The sequence below is a fragment of the Fukomys damarensis genome, unplaced genomic scaffold (assembly GCF_012274545.1).
Source record: "Fukomys damarensis isolate Sample0158 unplaced genomic scaffold, DMR_v1.0_HiC HiC_scaffold_20, whole genome shotgun sequence".
In the NCBI taxonomy this organism is placed as follows: domain Eukaryota; kingdom Metazoa; phylum Chordata; class Mammalia; order Rodentia; family Bathyergidae; genus Fukomys; species Fukomys damarensis.
This window is the reverse complement of record NW_022900932.1, coordinates 29435400-29443143: the sequence shown is the minus strand read 5'-3', so window position 1 is coordinate 29443143 and position 7744 is coordinate 29435400.

The window sequence follows — 7744 nt, the reverse complement described above, 5'->3', positions numbered from 1 at the left end:
CAGCCCCGGCACCCGTCCGATTCGCCGCCGGCCAGCTCGCTGCTCCTGCCTGGGTGCCGAAATGCCCCGGAGACTTGCTTTGTTGCAGACGTCTACCGGTTTTCCGGAGCTACCTCCCCAGCCTGCCCCCACCCAGACCCAGGGAATGGGGCTCGCAGACGTTCATCCTTCGTTCAGAAAAGGCCGAGAGGGAACGGGAAAGGGCAGAGACGCACTGCTCCTGGCATATTTCTTTTGAATGTTTTTTAATCGTGTGTTGTTTTTTATTGCTTAGGAAAAAGAAGAGCCTCGGAAGGAGGGATTGCTGTATCACACCCGATCTGTCAGTGCTCTGTTATTTCAGTCCCAAAGAGGAAGCGCCAGGCCCCGGACGACAGAGCTGTGAATGAGCCCACGCAGGGCGAGTAGAGAATTTATTCCAGGCGGTAGCTGGTGGCGACGGCACGGTGCAAGGGGTGGAGCGTGCGCTGCCCTGGACAGCCCGCCTGAGCTCCTCCCCAGCACTTTTACAAAGGATGGAGAGAGCAGGCCCACCAAACGCGGCCCCTGGAAGAGAGGCAGTCCTGCTGGGGGAGGGGCAGGCTGCCGGCCCCCTCTGGCTTCATCCCCTGGGATATGTGTCCTGCTTTTTCTCCATTGTTCATTTCTCCTGCCATGTTGACCTTGATGTGGCATGAAAGATGCTTATTTGAATTTTGAAATAAGATCTCCACCCCCGTTTTAATCTTTCCGCTACCAGAAGCAGCTGAGGTGGTGGGGTTTTTTGTTTGTTCTGTTTTGTTTTTCGGCTCAACGATATAAACTGATGTGTTATCATAACAAGAAGAAAAACCTTTTTTTTTTCCTTTGAAAATATTTTCAGATAATTTCAAAAATTACCCCAAACTTAAAAATAAGAGGAAGGAGCATGACTTTCAGGGTGGCAGTGAGACCTTGTTTAACAGGTTCACCCAAGGGCTAGCTAGGTCTGTAGAAAAACTCAGTTGTGTTTGACTTTGAGGCTCACTACTGAGTCTATCAGGGACATGGCAATGATACCTGTCAACTCGCACATTCTACTGGTCTATCCAACAGAAAGATAATGTCAACGTCGAAGATTTTATTGCGCTGCAGGATGTAGATCAATTTTTCTTTTAACCAAACTAACATCCCTTCTAATGCCTGTAAATATTCAAATCCCCAAAATGGTCTTTCAACCGTCTCCACCGTGTTCAGTTCCTAGGTCTCCGATGTGTGCCTGTATTCATGTGGGAATCCTGCTTTCAACTTTTAGAAGTTATACTCTGAAAACCCAAAATTAAATTTCCAAAGAAAAATGGGTTTCGTTAAAGTTCTCTACAATCCTACTTTACTCTCTTCATATAAAATAAAAGCCCAGTGTGGCCTTTGACTTGAATTCTGTGGAGCGAATAAGTTTAGAAATATCAGTACTCCAAATATTTGCAAGTATTATATGTATATGTTCTTAAAGTACCTGTCTGATATGAGCCAGTTTTGAGAATGACAGACAGAACCCCTTCACTGTGTTCATCACAAATTGAGGCCTGTTCCTTCTGTGTATAAAGAGCGAGAAGGTAACTCTATAAGTCAGTCATCTTGGTCCCTTAGATTCAAAGGCTGTCAGTTTGTAGAAAGCCCTTTTACTCATTGGCTATAGTGCTATTCCCAAACATTCCAGTACAGAGGAAGATCATACTTACCTCCTGTCAGTGTTCCCAGTGACTCGTTTAAAACGGGAAAGTGCACTGCTTCCAACTTTGAAACAGAACTCAGACAAGTATATGAAATAATGTGGCCTCTTTGAGAATAAAATGAAAGAAAAATGTACTTACTAAAATAAGGATTCAATAATGTTAGTAGAAAAGAAATAAAAATTCTCAGGGACTCATGAGTAGAAAGGACCAAAATTAAGTCTTAGGAACTAGTCATATACAATGAAAACAATTGATTGAAACAGCATATTATGGCTAAACCCCCAAGATATTCTCAAATAAAACTCTATTATTTAGTAGTTTGTAAGAAATCATTTTAATTTTTGTTATTCAATCAATTCTTAAACTTGTTTTCATATTAAATTAGGTTTTAAAATTGTCTTTTCAGTAACTTTTCAAGGGGTTTTAACAATATTTTATACTATTCAATTTGGAATAGGACAGTACTGATGAACATCATGTAACATGCAGTTATTTTGAAAACCATTGACTTAGCTAAACGAAGTTCAAGAAGAGTTCAAAAAGAGAAGCAGGAAAATTAGTAGGTAAATTTGTGGAAAAGTTTTAGAATAGTAATTTCCAAGGTGGTGATAGATTTCTAGTCCTCCAAATGGTCCAGGAAAATTTTTTAAAGTAAGTTTTGGAAAGCAGACATTTTATAAATTCACAATACATGCTAGGCAGCCAAAAAAGTATTCCATCTATTTTTAACTAGTGTTCCTTAAATTTATTGAAGACAATGTAACATTTTGCTTAAATATATCAATTAACATCACATGTACTAGGAATTTTTAGAAAACAGTTCCTGAGTACATTAGGGGAAAAAATTACATTGTGTATTGAACAAATGAAAATTCATTACTGAAGTTCTGTTTATTGAACAGGTGAATGAAAGAAAAAATCATACCACATGTTTATCACTGCCTCGTTGTAATGAAGATACACAGTCCATGTTTCACAGTTTTTAGTACAAATACATATTTTATACGTGTGTATATAATATTTAATGCATGTATAATATGTGAAATTTTATTTCATACAAGTAGAATGAAGGGAAAATGAAGATGTTAGATTTGATTGTTAATCTACTTACATATTGAAAATTTGAAAGTTTTACTTTTCCTAACATTGCTATTAAAACCAGCATCTGAATTTTGGCTTTAATGTGAATAGAGTCCTTATTATTAATTGGAAAAAAAAACTTTTTTTTTTCTGATGTATTGACCTAGCTCTATGTACAATGTAGAACAATAGGCCAGTGGTCAAGAAAAGAGTTTCCAAATTTACTGAGGTTCAATAGTCACCTGCTACTACTAGTAGTGTCTGCTTGAACAATGACTCTATGCTTCAATACTCTTATTTGCAAGATGGAGATGATAATTATCTATCTCAGAAGTTCTTACAGAGGTTAAAAGACATTCCTAGAAATAAACAAACAAAAACAGTCAATAACCAATAGCGTTATCATTCTTATTCTCATCATTATTATAACAAACCTGAAGTTTGGAAGATTATGAAAAAAGTGCTGTACTTAGTAAGTTCATAGATGATATTATATTTTCTTTTTACTTTCCTATGATGGCACAGTGCTTATATAGCGTTTTTTCTCCCTAAAAACCATACAATTGCAAACTTTACTGAACACAAAAGCACTCTTTGGATAGAATGAGGTTAATCCAGAATGGTTTTTTGCTCACTTTATGGCTTTTCCATTTAAAATGCTTGCACATCCCTGGAGGGACAGACAATTACTAGAAATCACTTCCTGCAAGATGTTGGGACAAGAAGCCAGACTGTTTACAATGATGGGAAGCTGACAGATGCCTGCTCCATTGGCCTACTGGACCCAGTGACTTGTAGCTTCCTGACATTACTCTTGGCAATGGCCAACCTTCTCTGTGAAAGAGAGGACTTTTGTCTGAAATGATAATTTTTCATGGAAAAACAGATAAAAACACTTCTTCCCTGACTCTGTCCTCTAATCCTTTCTTTTATTAGCTCCCATGCCTGCCACCATAACAAAAGGGGCCTTGTTATCTGACTGGTAAATATTTGAGCTCTTGAAGAGCCAGAAGTGCCCAAGGAAGCAAATCTTTGACATGAAAAATGTATACTAGTGACAGACTATATATGATATTGTTCTCCCTTTGAACATCCCTACCTAATTAGTTCCATGCATATAAAAATCACCTTCTGAGAACCTTACTTTGATTTATCTAGAGTGAAATGCAAATAAGATGTAAACTGAGTACTCAGTGAAATTTTGGTTTTTGCAAAAGACTAGAGATTTTTTGAAATCAGTGGAATCACATTCAAAACCAGCAACAAGTGAGTTATTGTAGTAGCAACCAAAGAGTAAAAAACTTGAGAAGGGTGATGATGTGTCCATTCAGAGGGGAGTTATCTAAGAACTAAAAATGATCTTTGGAAAAATTTATGGAACCCTTAATTTCTTGTAATGTTTCATTTTCATAATCATACGGTGTCAAATATGAGGTGAAGGTTACCATTTTGAGGTATAAAATTTTTCTAGAAAATTTACATATAACTCCTGAAATGGACAAGATTCATTCATTATTGTTTCTAAGAATTAGTTCACTATTTCGTTTATACTGAGAATATAAAATGAGACTATTTTTATAATTTCTTTACTGATTATCATGGCCTATCAGGCTGTACATCCCCCACCCTGGTGATAACTAAACTTATCTCCAACCACAGTGGCCTCTGCAGTTATTATAACAAGCAAGCCTGATCCTCACAGGACCTTTGTGGAAGCACCAGCCTCCACATACTCAAATGTGTTCATAGAGGAGAGCTTCCCTGACCACCCTTTCTGAATTAGTATCTCCTGTTACATTATTCCCCTTTATTTTCTTTATAGGATCTATAACTGTCTAATATGTAATATATATTCATCTATCTGTTTTGTATTTGCTGCCCCCCAAAGAGAAAAAGATTGGGAGGTATTATTCACTATTGTATCCCTAGAGCTCAAAATTATATCTACGATGGTAGCTACCCAATAAAGGTTTGTGGAATGAAATAAATATGTAGATATTTAGTTTCATGCTTTTAAGATAAAACTCCATTTAACCTTTACTATTGTTTGTTTTTCCCCCTATTAGGATGTATTGCCAGTTCCTGAGAATCATGTCAAATGGGATTTTTTAAGACAAGTTGTCATCAGGTAATAAGACTTTCCTGTGCCAGACGTTCTTTTCTTTGCTTTGCAGGGATAACAGATGCTGCTGTGCCAACCCAGCTCATAACATAGGCTGCCCAGAATATTGAGTCTAAGGTGTGGTCTCAGCACAGTCAGTAGAAGATCAGGACAGATGGCATAGCAATGCTGGCTATAAGAGCAGGGTTATGGGCATGGTACTGGAGCTGTTGTTAACCTAGGGTCTATAAGAATAAAATTTTCTTGAGAAAAGCACATTTGATTTTTATACCTGTTGTGGCTTATGTCTAGATATCTCCCACAAAACCTTATGTAGTCATAGGTGAGGCTTTTCAGAGGTGGCTGGTTCTAGAGTGTGCAATACTGGGATTAAGGTGATGCTGGGATCCAGAGTGTGATTACTAAATTAGTTCACTGATTGGTTTGGCATAGTTTTGGGAGAGAATAATGGCAGGCCCCTCCCTAAATATCAGTAAGGGTGGGTAGCATGGATGCAATATAAGGAGCAGAAAGAGGGCTGCTGTGGTTATCACTTGCTAGTTCACTTCTTCACTGCTTGCTGCCTTCTGCCTACCATGAACAGTTTCTCCTCAACCATTCTACCCTGTCTTGGAACCAGCCAACTGTAAATTGAAACTTCTACAAACTGCGAGCTAAATAAACCTTTCCTTGTTTAACTTTGGGTATCAGATATTTTGTCTTAGAAAAGTATATATTACTTTATAAATTTATATATATATTACTTAGATATTTTGCAGCAAGAAAAGTAACTAAGACAATATCTTGGTTTGAAGTAATTTTCAAATGGACAAAATACATCCTTGCAATTGATTTGGTTTTAGGAAACTCAGGAGTTACCTGGTCTACTGCCTTTTTCTAATACTTAAGCTTTTGTAGTACTCTCCAACTGCAGTTTGAAACCTCAGAACCAAGAAATTCTTACTTCACAAAGCTCCTTTTACTGGTTCTTCCAGTTCTTGAGAAAAAATATTCTAGTTAAATCTTCCTCTGCCCTTTGTTATTTACACTATAGCCAAAGGACCCTCAAAATTATTTCAATCCTTGGGGCCATAGATTTAGCTGACTGGTTCCACCGCCTGCCTCAAAAGCACAAGGACTCAAATTTGATCCCTGCTCAAAAAAAAAAAAAAATTATTCCAATCCATTTTCTCATCTCCCAGCCTATTCTCAGTTCCTTCCATAGATTCTCAAATGACATGACTTAGCATCCCTTCTGCATCTTGTGTAGTACTGGATAATGTGGTTCTCTGTTCCTTATGTGCACCTTACACTGGATTTATTACTCCCAGTATGGTCTGTTCAGTGAAGAATGAAATGAGGTCTATGACTCCTCCTTCTCTGTAACATTGTGCTCTTTCGTGGCCCAAGAACACTGTGTGATGTTGGTAGTTACATCATTCTGCACACCCAGATGATTGTATTCAGCTGACACACTGGAGCCATGCCTAGGTTTGTTGAACGTAAGTACTGTAAAAATTGTAATTGCATAACTACAATAAAATAGTATATTATTGAATCTGACATTTCATACTTGTTCCTTCAGCCTTTCAGATCTATGAGAACATACATTTTAACAACAAGTATATTTTTCTCTTCCCATTTCATTTCATCACTACTCTGTGGATACGGTCATTCCAAAAAGTTGTAGCATATAATAAAAACACTTGTATTTAATTCGTGTCTCCTTGCTTATATAAATTATGAGAAGTCATTCAATAATAGTTTAACATATTAAAATCTAGATGATTTAAAATTATTTTACTTCAGAGCTAGTAGTTGCTAAGAAAAGAAATGAGAAAAGGGGCTTAAATCCAATATTTGAGATAATGACAGATAACAAGGTGGAGACCGTAGGGTTTTCAGGCAGCAGCCAGAAGGCACAAATCGATATATGTGTGGCTTTTCTGTCTCCTCCAGCACCTTCTTCCTCCCTCCACAGCAGTACAACAGGAGCTCTGGTCAAACACAAATAGAAATGTAATGAGTCACGGAGTTGAAGAAGGACAGTGTCACATTTCCTTGGGAACACATGAGCCAGGTCACACCCCCAAGATGTCTGGGCTCCCTACTTTTCTGTTTGTAAATCTTGATATATTCTTGTTTTACAGATTCTGAGCCTTGGCCCTGGTATATCTGCCCATGTTTCCACTGGTAATCTCCTCACAGAGATGCCTATGTCTGTGTACAGCATGATAATCAGTGTCTCTTTAAAATTCTCATGCTATGGATATTATTCTGTTTCTGTATCACTTTAATGGCTCAAAACAACCATTTTATTTTGTTCATGATTTTGAGACTTGGGGATTCCAGGAGAGTTCTGCTTTTCATCTCTGATCTATGACATGTCAGCTGGGCAGATGGGACTGAAAAACTACCTTTCAAAATGGTTTCTCCTCTTAGATATCTAATCTCTTCCCACCCCCTTTCTTTCTGTTATTTCATTATTTAGGGCCTCTCCATGCAGCTTGAACTTCTCACCACACAATGGTTTTAGAGTTGTCTATCTTCTTACACAACACTGGCTTCTAAGAGATCAAGGCAGAAGCTGCCAGTTAGCCAGTCGCCTTACAGTCTTGGCCTACAGCATGCATCTCCTCATTCAGTTACAGTAAACTTTATTGCTCAAAGCAAGGGCAGGAGAAAAGACTCTCCTATTGTTGAAAGGAGAGGCAAAACATTGGTGACCACTTTAATCTGCCATAGACATTTCCAATCATGTTTCTAGGGATAATTGTTGATTTCTTTTTTTTTTTAGGTCATGACATCAGAGAGTTTATATTTTTCTCTCTAATGGGCCATTAATCTATCCTTCTGAGTATATATGTAT